Below are 12,776 nucleotides of genomic sequence, written 5' to 3' on the forward strand. Positions count from 1 at the left end.
CGATCAAATTGATGCTGATGATTATTTAAGATTCAGAGGCTGATTATGTGTTCCAAGAAATTTAGAGTTGATTCAAATGATTTTGGACAAAGCACATAGTAGTTGTTTATCTGTTCATCCGGGAAGTACAAAAATGTATAATGATTTAAATCAGCTTTATTGGTGGTCTGGTATGAAACGTTATTTTTCAAAAATTGTTTCGAAATGTTTGATTTGTCAGCAAGTTAAAGCTAAGCATCAACTACCGTCTGGGTTACTTCAGCCGATTATAATTCCCAAGTGGAAACGGGACAGAATCACGATGGATTTTGTATCGGGTTTGCCTATTTCTTCGAGTAAGAAAGATGCAATATGGGTAGTTGTTGATAGACTGACCAAGTTAGCTCATTTCATTCCGATACGGATGGATTATTCATTTGATAAGCTTGCTGAGTTATACATTTCTCAGATACTGAAATTACACGGAGTACCTATTTATATTATTTTGGATAGAGATGCGAGGTTCACATCTCGGTTTTGGAAGAAACTGCAAGATGCATTAGGTACAAAGCTACATTTCAGTACTACTTTTCACCCACAAACGGATGGTCAGTCCGAGCAGATTATTCAGATACTCGAGGATATGTTGAGATGTTGTATTCTTGAGTTTGAAGGTACGTGGGAACGATACTTGCCATTAATTGAATTTGCGTATAATAATAGCTTTCAATCAAGTATTAAAATGGCACCTTTCGAAGCTTTATATGGCCGGAAATGCCGAACACCTTTGTATTGGTTGAGCTCAGCAAGAATAAGAAACATGGGGTCGATTTGATTAAAGAGACTGAACAGAAAGTGAAAGTGATTCCTGAAAGTCTAAAAACAGCATCAGATCGAGAGAAATCTTATGTAGACTTGAAACGGAAAGATATTGAGTTTCAAATTGGGGATAGAGTGTTTTTGAAAGTATCTCCGTGGAAGAAAATACTCAGACTCGGCAAAAAAGGAAAGTTGAGTCCGAGATTCATCAGGCCGTATAAGATTATCGAGCGTATCGGGCTGGTTGCTTATAGATTGTCGTTGCCACCTGAGTTAGGAAAGATTCATAATGTATTTCATGTATCGATGCTTCGACGATACAGATCAGACCCCTTGCATGTGATTATTCCCTTTGAGATTGAGATTCAATCCGATATGACTTACGAAGAAGAACCGATCCGAATTCTAGCTCGCGAGATCAAAGAGTTGAGAAATAAGAAAATTGCATTAGTGAAATTTTTATGGCATCGACACAGGGTTGAAGAAGCTACGTGGGAATCCGAGGATGCTATAGAAAGCAATATCCAAACTTATTCGCTAGTAAAATTTTTGGGGATGAAAATCCCTGAGGGGGAGAGTTGTAACAGCTCGGTTTTAGCCAAATCAGAACAGTGGTTTCAGAACCACAAACTGAGGTTGTAAATTTATTTTAATATTATTTTTGATGTTTAAAACATGTGATTATATATGTGTGAAAATTTTGTATCCTAATTTTGTCGTTTAAGTGGCTAATTTGAGAAAATGACTAAATCGCGTAAAATGTAAAAGTTGCATTCTATATGTTAAAAGTGCTTATGTGCTATGATTTATTAATTACAAGGTCCTTATGTTGATATTATACCGTTGATTGGGCTAATGGACATTAATGGCCTTATAATTAAGTGATTTTATAATGGTTACTAAATGTTAAAATTGGTATTTAGTAAATAAGGTAATTAAAATATAACTAAATGAATTTTAGTCCATCTTTTCTCCCTTTGGCCGAATATTGAAGAAGAGAAAGAGCCATTGTTGCTCATTAGGGTTTGGCACTTGCATAGCTTGATTAAGGTATGCTTTTAGCTCAGTTTTTGATGATTTTTATATTTTTGTGATCGTTGCTTTGAGTACTAGCTAGCTCGTGCCTTAATTTCCAGTGTTTATGATGATTTTGTAAAGTGCCATTGATGAATGCTTGAGTTCTTGAATGTTTAATGATGGAAAATGAATATTTGTTGATAGTTTTACATGTTTTGTAAAGTGATTTTTGAAAAAAAATGTCAAATAGGGATTAAATTGAGAAAAGTGTAAATTGAGGGGTTAAAGTGTGAAATAAATTAAAAATATGGGCTGCTAGGGGCACTATGGTAATTCAGCCAAACATGGGTTAAATTGAATTTTTCAAATTTCTTGTATTTGTGAAATAGGGGCTAAATTGAAGAAATGTGAAAGTTTAGGGCCAAAATGCAAATTGGCTTAAATATGTGTTTTTGGATGAAATTGAATGAATAGGTGATTAAATAAGTTAATTTTGAATACATATAGATCAAGAAAAGAGGAACTCAAACTTAGATCGAGGCAAGAACAAAGTACTCAATTAGTCGGCTAGTTTTGTTGTTTCTACGACCAAGGTATGTTCGTAGGTGTAAATTTCATTATAAATGAATGATATATGCTTTGATATTGCACAAAATCTGTTTATGAGATTGTGGAAAATGTTTGAGTTGAATCTAACTATACGAAAGTGTTTGACGATGAAATCAACAAGCAAAACTTCTCGGTTAAACCTTAAGTACAGTTACGATGATAATGTAATTCCATTAAGTTAATGCAATGGCTTCGGACCATGATATCGGCACTTCTGGTGCTAATAATACCTTGATTTGGCTACGGGCCATGATATAGGTATTTTGAGAGGAGTTACCTTAATTTGGCTACAGGCCATGATATAGGTATTTTAGAGGAGTTACCTTGATTTGGCTACGGGCCATGGTATAGGTAATCCGGGATAAGTTACCTTGATCAGGTATGATAAACCGTAATTCATACATATTTCTATCCCATGCTTAGCACATTTTATGGATGATTTTTCCTTAAAATTGGTGAATTCGATGCTCCTAATGCCTTAATTTCATGTTTTATACTTAGGTGAGCATAGGAGAGTGAAAGGAACGAGAAACGGGCCAAAATGGAAAAAATGGGCCAACATACAAAATCAACACTGCTTGGACTTCCTTACACAGGCAGACCACACGGTCGTGTCCCTTTGGCAAGCTCAAAGCACGGTTTACATGAGTACATCACACGCCCGTGCCCATTTAATAGCCTTCACCATGGCCTTAAGCAATCGCACACGGGCGTGTCACACGGCGTGTCCCTGCCAAGCCCAAGTTTAGTCCAATTCGAAAAAGGCCAATTTTGAGGGCTCTTAGGCATTCCAAAGCCTATTTAAACACCTAAGAAGGCACTAGACAGAGGAGGGAGAGGAGGAAACAAGGAATTGCTCAAGGAAAGCCGATCGATCCATCTCAGAAGCCGGATTCACCATCAAGACTGAAGATCTCCCTTCAAATTCCCTCAGGAGTTTTGGGTTTTCTTATGTTTTGTTATTTTTATTCTTTTGAGATTTTTTCTTTCATGAGTATTAGCTAAAACCCCTAAATACCTAAAGGGGATGAAACCTAAGACGGATCTTGTTATTATTATCTGAATTGTATGATAAATATTTGACTTGTTCTCAATTATGTGTTCTTAATTCTTATTTTGATATTCCAGGATATTGATTCAAGTTAATATCTTATTCAGAGGAGGAATAGACCTTGTCTAAGAGTAAATTTGTCATAATTAAGGGGAGTTGATTGCGCGCCTAGAGATAGGGTGACAAGATTTTTCTGGATTAGGGTGAAACCTAATAAGGGGATCCATAATTAGAAAGAGATTTCAATTATTCAATCTAGGGTTAGACGTTGTTAGTCTCGAGAAAGATAATAATATAACTTAGGGATCTCTATGGAACAAGTTGAATGAATAAATCGTCCGATTCAGAGTCAAATAACAAGTGAAGTCTAGGTGGATTTTTCCTTAGGTATTGTCTTAATCAATCAAGTTTTCCAAAAAAGTATTTTCCCCAAATTTCTTTTCTGTGATTTCTTAGTTTAGTTAATTAGTTAAATAAACAAAACCCTTTTATTTTTTTAGGCTAGATAATAAAAAGAAAGTTGATACCAGTACTTTTTGTTCCTTTGGGTTTGATAATCCGGTCTTGCTAAAGCTATACAACTGTTTAATAGGTACACGTGCCTTCATCGTGATAATAGTTAGTTTCAAGAACGATTCATTATAAATATTTGAAACCTATCACGAATATCACGTATCAAGTTTTTGCTGCCGTTTCTGGGGAACTAAGATATTAGGAACACTAGATTTTTATTACTTTAGCCATTTTACTTTTATTGCAATTTAAATTTTTATTTTCTTTTCAAACTCTTCATTTATTTTCTTCTGACAGGTTTTTCTAGTTTATGACCAGGAGAAACCCGTCAGGACCATTACTATTTGATAGTGAGATCGATCCCACAGTTCACAGAAATCGAAGAGAAATAAGGCAAAGCTTATGTTGCACAAAAGAGGAGGAGGAAGATACTTCAACCACCACCGAGGAGATGGCTGAAAACCAAGAAAATCCGCTACCTCCTGCGATTGCTGTTAATCAAAATCCTGCTCCGCGCACTATGTATGATTATGCTAAACCTTCTTTAACAAGAACTGAATCGAGCATAGTTAGACCTACTGTAGTTGCAAATACTTTTGAACTGAAACCTAACACAATTCAAATGATACAGCAATTTGATCAGTTTGATGGTTTGCAGGACAAAGATCCCAACGCTCAATTAGAAAAATTTTTAGAACTATGTGATACATTTAAAATTAATGGCATTTTTTATGGCGTCATTCACCTTCGGTTATTCCCTTTTTCATTGAGAAACAAAGCTAAATAGTGGTTGAATTCGTTATCGCGGGGGTCAATCACTACTTGGGAACAAATGACCGAAAAGTTTTTACTAAAATACTTTCCGCCAGCTAAAATAGCTAAATTACGTAATGATATCTCTTCTTTTGTATAGATGGATTTAGAAACACTTTACGATGCGTGGGAGAGATATAAGGACCTTTTGCAAAGATGCCCTCACCATAGGTTACCACTCTGGCTACAGGTTCAAACCTTTCATAAATGCTTGAATCCTTCGAGTTGACAAATGGTTGACGCAGCTGCTGGCAGAACCATCAATAATAAAACACCTGAAGATGCCTATGAATTTATAGAGGAGATGTCATTGAATAACTATCAGTGGCAAGTCATGAGGACAAAGCCAACGAAAATAGCCAGTGTTTATAACGTCGATTCGGTCACCATGCTCCCTAGTCATGTAGAACTCTTGAATAAGAAAATTGATGGTTTTCTTAGTTCTTCACAGGTTCACCCAGTAATACAATGCGAAGCAAATGGAGGTGGAGCAATTCAGGATACCCACCTTATGGCCACAACATGGAGAACGAGCAGTTAAATTACATGGGTAATAATCCTTTATCTCAAAACAATCCTTATAGCAATACTTACAATGCAGGTTAGAGGAATCACCCGAATTTTTCATGGGGAGGCCAAGGAAATCAGAAACCACCACCCCCTCCAGGCTTTTAGCAACCACCATACCAGCAAGAGAAAAACCCGAACCTTGAGGAGATGCTAACCAAATTCATCTCAGTGTCAGAGACTCATTTTTAGAATACCGAGATGGCACTCAAAAATCAACAAGCATCAATTCAGGGGCTCGAAACTCAGATTGGACAGCTCGCCAAGTTGATTTTTGAACGACCACAAGGTAGCCTGCCAAACAACACTGAATCTAACCCAAGGGAGCAACTCAACACAATTTCCATTCAATATGAGGAAAGGTTAGTGGCAAAACCAAGGCCAGAACCGGTGGTAAGCAAAGGTAAGAATGAGGTAGGCCAAAACGAACAAAAATCGGTAAGTATAGAATATAAACCATGTGTGCCATACCCCAATGCGACAAGGAAAGACTGCTAAGATGAACAATTTGGTAAATTCCTTAAACTTTTAAAGAAACTACATATTAACCTACCGTTTATTGAAGCACTTTCGCAGATGCCGAACACAGTCAAATTTTTAAAGGAGCTTCTAGAAAATAAACAAAAGTTAGATGAAAGGTCGCATGTGGAGCTGAATACGGTTTGCTCAGCCATTCTTCAGAATAAGCTACCCAACAAACTAAAAGATCCAGGGAGTTTTACGATTCCTTGTTTAATTGGTAGTTTAGATGTTAATAATGTGTTGGCTGATCTAGGGGCTAGTATCAATATTATGCCTTAAAAATTGTTTAAGCAACTAGGTCTAGGGAAACCCAAACAAACTAGGATGAGCATTCAATTAGCAGATAAAACTGTCAGATTTCCTAGGGGTATCATTGAATACGTACTCATTAAAATTGACAAATTTATATTCCCAGTTAATTTTGTTGTTTTAGACATAGAAGAGGATAGTAATATTTCCTTAATTTTGGGAAGGCCCTTTTTAGCAACTGCTAGAACAATTATTGACGTTGGCACAAGTGAACTCACACTTTGTATAGGAGACGAAACAATAAACCTTCAAGCTCGCAACCCGAACAACACATCGAAAATTGAAGGTGATTGTACAAATTGTTCTACTAAGACTAATCATACAGTGCAACCTATTTTGCAGGAAATAAGTTTGAAGGACACACATCAGCCATGTTCAATCCACAACAAAGAATCTACCCATGAAGAACGAAGGTTATGAATCGAGAAGTTAGATGAATGGCTGACATTTAAACCGAGAAAACACAATAAACCAAAACTACACCAGAACAAGCTCAATGCCTTACCAAATCAACTTATAATTAGAGACAAAGTACTACTAGATGCAGCAGATCCTCGAATCGCCACTTTTGAACCGAATGAAGAAACCCCTCTTACGGTAACTAGCATTTTTCCATATGGTACGGTTGAGGTAAATCACCCCAAATTCGGCACGTTCAAGGTAAATAGTACTTGTCTTAAACATTATGTTGATAAAATTTATAGCAGGGATGAGGAGTGTAAACTCTCGATCCACCATGATCACACACCAGAGAGGTAAGTCGAGCTTAGACTATAAATAAGCGCTTCTCGGGAGGCAACCCGAGCACTAAAAATATTACTTTCTTTAAATTTTAGTTTTTAAAATCTAACATACTAAACAAATCATTGAACACAGGCTTTTCAGAACCACACGGCCAGGCACACGGGCATGTTGTAATATCCCGAATTAGGGCCTAATCAGAATAGTGGTTTCGTGACCATAAATTTGAGATAGAAATAATTATTTTATAATTATTTTTAGGTTTATGATATGATTTCATGATTGTGTGAAAATTTCGTGATGAAATTCTATGCCTAAAGTGCTTAAATTGAAAGTAGGGACTAAATCGAATAAGTTGCAAAACTTGCATTCTAGAAGTTTTTAGTATGAAATTGTTTTGGAATATTAATGAGGAGGTCTTAAATAGCAATTTGACCAATTTTAAGTTCATGGACAAAATTAGGACATGGAAGGAATTTTTGGAAAGTTTAGTAGTAAGGGTATTTTGGTCATTTAGTTATTAAAATGAATTAAAAACAAAATTAAAAGCCAATTTTTGTCCATCTTCTTCATTAGGCCGAAATTTCAAGGGTTCTCCATAGCTAGGGTTTGTTTCAAGCTTCCAAGCTCCATAGTAAGTGATTCCAAGCCCCGTTTTTAATGATTTTTACGATTTTGAGATCCTGGTAACTCGATAAAGCTTATGTTAGCAATAATTTAACCTAGGGTTTATATTTGGAAAAATACCCATAGGTGAAATTTGTGTATTTTGATGTTTTATGATAGAATATGAAGTTTTAAATTATGTTAGACAACTTGTACTACTCGATTTTAACCAAAAACGAGTAAAAGGGCTTAATCGGTAAAAATACCTAATAGTCACAAGTACATGTTAGAGTGAGAATTTGATGTTGCCATAGAAGAGAAAAGTGATCAGCATGTTGTAAAACATAAGAATAAGGAATAAATTTTAATCCCGAGCCTAGGGGCAAAAATGTAAATATGCAAAAGTTTAGGGGTAAAATTGTAATTTTTCCAAAATTTGAGTTAAGGATTAATTTGATAATGTGAGTATTAAATAAGCTAAATGTGTTATTTTAGATCAAGAAAGACGTGGAATCGACCTCAATCGAGGAAAAGAAAAGATTGTGGACTAAATTGCAAAATCTTTGTATTTTGGTACCAAGGTAAGTTCATGTGTAAATAATGTATCATAATGGTTATTTTTAAGTTATTGATGTTAATTATATGTTATGCTGAATTTTATTATGAAATGTATGCTTTGTGGTTAATTTCAAATAATATGTAAATTATGTGAACTACTTGTTAAATATAATTGTTACCGAGTATTGATTTCGGCATTCTACGGAAGACGGCAAGGATAAGTGTCGAGGAAAAATCCCGTTTGAACCTTAGGAATAGATTAGGATACAAGTGACATGTCACTAGGATGATTGAGCATCCGAACTCGTTGAGTTGAGTCCGAGTTCACTTATGGATGCGAATGTCCGAACTCGTTGAGTTGAGTCCGAGTTCGTGAGATGTAACTATGCATCCGAACTCGTTGAGTTGAGTCCGAGTTCACTTATGGATGCGAACGCCTGAGCTCGTTGAGTTGAGTCCGAGTTCGCTTATGGGCGGGTTACATGATTGCTTGATTGCATATATGGCACTTATGTGCAAGTTATCCATGTATCCGAATTATATTCCGATGTGTTCAACGGGTAAAGTTCTACTCAATGGAGGAATATTCGAGATGTAAAGAGAAGTATTGGTGAGTGATGTGAAATGGTTATTTTGGACAGGTATGTATTTAACCCTCGGGTTGAGTATTGATACAACCACGATAAGGTAATAAGATGATGAAAAATGATTAAAAATGTGATATGTGTTTTAGTGATACATGCTAATGTTGATTGGTATGACTGCTTGTTATGTTACTTATTATTTGCATATGAACTTACTAAGCATTTATGCTTACTCCCTCCTTCTTACTCATTGTAGTTTTGGACAAGCCAGCTCAGGAGTCGGGATAGGTGAAGGCTCAGTCACACTATCCGGAAGACTTTTGGTAATGGCTTGTAAATTTAAGTATGGCATTTATAGCAATATACTTTTTTTGTGTAAATGATCTTATGGTATGGTGATGGAATGGTTGAGGAAATGCTTGATAATGATAAATTATGAAAATATTTAGTTTAGATTATATTTGATGTTAAGGAAAATTATTAAGATACTTAGTGCATAAAAACTCATAAAATGGATGAAATTTGCCATAAACAGAATACTGCAGCAACACTGACGCGAGTTTAAAAATTTACTAAAAATCATAGAAATTGAACTTGGTGATGGAATACATTCAAATTGAACTTATTATGTCTAGTTTCACATGAAACAAATGAAACAGGTAAAGAAATTATATGTTACAAGATATTTGAATTTTAGTGAAACAGGGTCATAGCAGTTTCTGAATCCCCTGTTCCAACTTTATAAATTCACCATAAATTGTAAAGATATAATTAGGTAGTGTATTTTATATTTCAGAATCCTTATTGAGTCTAGTTTCATTAGAAACAAACCTCATAGTCATATGGATTTTTTACAGAGAGAAATGTGGTTCGTAGAAACAGAGGTCAGACTAGCCAAGTCCTGAAACAGTTGTAACTTTAACTAATAAACTGTACTAATTGGCCCAACCAAAAATTCTAGAAAAAATTAGTAGATAGGTATATGAGTCTAGATTTAGGGAAAATTTACGGATCTTGATTTCAGTTTGTAACTGAGATATGATTTTTCTTGTGACTGTGATGCAAGTAGCTTAAAAGCTGAATGTAGAAATAAATAATCCAAAGTTCTAAATATGTTAAATTAAGCTTAGTAACACCTCATACTCGACTCCGGCGACGGTCTCGGGCGTGGGGGCGTTACATTTAGTGGTATCAGAGCAGGTTTAGTCGGTTCTCGGACTACGTGTTGTATGTACGGATTTTGCTATACATGCCATATGTATGAATTGTGATAGTGTGACGACTTCTGACCTTTTTAAATGATTTTTATATAGTAAATGGATCCCGATCCAGCTGTGGTAGATGAAGTAGAGAGTAATGCGCCAGCTCCGGCTGAAGGGGCAGCGCCGACTGAAAACCCACCTCCTACTGTTGGTCAGGGAGGAGGAGAAAGGGATCGGGAACCTTTCTCCAAATGATGAGTGCATGGTACTCTGAGTTCGTTCGTACGAACCCAAATGTACGACCTCCCCCACCTCCCCCAATTCCTCAACCTGTACCCCGGATGCCTCAAGGTATGGATATGATAAAATTTCACAGAACCCCCGTTGACAGAATTCGTAAACAAGGGGCTGAAGAATTTAGAGCAAATATTGATGATGATGCAGAGAAAGCAGAGTTCTGGCTTGAAAATTCTATCCGGGTATTTGATGAATTATCTTGTACACCTGAAGAATGTTTGAAATGTGCTACATCTTTGTTGAGAGATTCAGCCTATAATTGGTGGAAGACTTTGATTTGGTGGTACCGAAAGAGAGGGTAACCTGGGAATTCTTTCAAGAAGAGTTTCGGAAGAAATATATTAGTGAAAGGTTTATTGATCAGAAATGTAAAGAGTTTCTTGAGCTGAAGCAAGGTAATATGACAGTCTCAGAATATGAAAGAGAGTTTGTTCGATTGAGTAAGTATGCCAGGGAATATGTTCCTACAGAAGCCAAGATGTGCCGACGATTTGAAGATGGGCTCAACGAAGACATTAAAGTATTTGTCGGGATCCTTGAACTAAAAGAAATGGTAGTACTGGTTGATCGAGCTTGCAAGGCTGAAGAACTACTTAAAGAAAAGAAAAAGGTAGAGGCTGAGACTAGAAATTGGAAGAAAAGACCGATGAGTAGTTCATTTTCACAGCAACCTAGAAAGTCAAGGAATATGAATCCTCGTTCCCAAGCTTCAGCTGGACAATCATATGGGAATTATAAGAAGCAAAATGTGGGTCCTAAATCTCAGAATACTTCTGCAGCTAGTGTAGGGAACTCGAGATTTGTTAAACCCGAGTGCCAGCGATGTGGTAGAAATCATTTTGGTCCGTGCAGAGCAAATGAATGTTTTCGATGTGGTTCTCCGGATCATTTTATTAGAGACTGCCCAGAGAGAGCTGAGAAAGAAAAATTTCAGAATGTAAAAGCTAGTGGTGCAGACTCGAGGGGAAGGTATCCGAGAAAAGTTAGAAGTGAAACAAGCAGTAAGAATGTAGCCAGGGATGCACCGGTTAGACCTGAAGGAAGGGCTCCGGCTAGAACTTATGCTATTAAAGCGCGTGAAGATGCTTTCTCACCTGATGTGATTACCGGTACATTTTCTCTCTATAATGTTAATGTTATTGCTTTGATTGATCCCGGTTCTATTCATTCATATGTGTGCATGACATTGGTGTCTAGTATGAATATACCTGTTGAGAACACAGAATTTATGATTAGAGTGTCGAATCCGTTAGGCAAATGTGTGACTGTTGATAAAGTATGTAAGAAATGTCCTTTAATGATTCGGGATCATTACTTTCCGGCCGACTTGATGTTGTTGCCGTTTGATGAGTTTGATGTTATTTTGGGTATGGATTGGTTGACATTGCATGATCTAAAATAAATTGCAAAGAAAAGGTTATAGAATTAAAGTGTGAAAATGGTGAAACTCTGCGGGTTGAATCAGATAAATCAGAGGCATTGCCTAGTGTGATTTCTTCAATGTCGGCTCAAAGATATCTGAGAAAGGGTTATGAAGCTTATTTGGCGTATGTAATTAATACAAAAGAAGTTGAAAAGAAAGTTGAATCAGTGCCGGTTGTGTGTGAATTTGCGGACGTATTTCCAGAAGAATTGCCGGGTTTGCCTCCAGTCAGTGAAGTAGAATTTGGTATTGATTTGATACCGGGAACAGCTCTGATTTGATTGCTCCGTATAGAATGGCACCAGCAGAGTTGAAGGAATTAAAGTCGCAGTTGCAAGAGTTGACTGATAAAGGTTTTGTGAGACCGAGTTTTTCACCTTGGGGTGCTCCCGTGTTATTTGTGAAAAAGAAGGATGGTTCTATGAGGTTGTGTGTTGATTATCGGCAGTTAAACAAGGTGACAATCAAAAACAAGTATCCGTTGCCAAGAATTGATGATTTGTTTGATCAGCTAAAAGGAGCGACATGGTTTTCAAAGATTGACTTGAGATCTGGGTATTACCAACTGCGGGTAAAGGAGTCGGATGTGCCTAAAACTGCTTTTAGAACAAGGTACGGTCATTATGAATTTTTAGTTATGCCATTCGGGTTGACAAATGCTCCTGCTGTGTTTATGGATTTAATGAATCGCATATTTCGACCATACTTGGACAGATTTGTTGTGGTGTTTATAGATGATATTTTAATTTATTCAAAAGATGAGACAGAGCATGCTGAGCATTTGAGGATAGTTTTGCAAACTTTGAGAGATAAGCAGTTGTATGCTAAGTTTAGTAAAAGTCAATTTTGGCTCCGGGAAGTTGGATTTTTGGGTCATATTGTTTCAAGTGATGGTATACGGGTTGATCCTAGTAAAATTTCAGCCATTGTTGGTTGGAAACCACCGAAAAACGTAACTGAAGTTAGAAGTTTCTTGGGGCTAGCTGGGTATTATCGGCGGTTTGTAAATGGATTTTCTATAATTGCTGCTCCTATGACTAGACTACTCCGAAAGGATGTTAAATTTGAATGGACGGAAGAATGTCAGCAGAGTTTTGAAGAATTGAAAAAGTTATTAACTGAAGCACCAGTGTTGGTACAACCCGAATTAGGTAAAGAATTTGTGG

General features: G+C 36.5%; 1 non-coding gene across 1 annotated transcript; it reads right to left on the reverse strand.

The window, feature by feature from the left end:
- Positions 1 to 4,868: 4,868 nt before the first annotated feature.
- Positions 4,869 to 4,975, reverse strand: LOC121204294 (small nucleolar RNA R71). Its single transcript, XR_005899222.1, has one exon. It is a non-coding gene; the product is annotated as a small nucleolar RNA R71 (small nucleolar RNA).
- Between the last annotated feature and the right edge of the window lie 7,801 nt (positions 4,976 to 12,776).

This window comes from Gossypium hirsutum, chromosome A07 (genome assembly GCF_007990345.1).
Source record: "Gossypium hirsutum isolate 1008001.06 chromosome A07, Gossypium_hirsutum_v2.1, whole genome shotgun sequence".
NCBI lineage: Eukaryota > Viridiplantae > Streptophyta > Magnoliopsida > Malvales > Malvaceae > Gossypium > Gossypium hirsutum.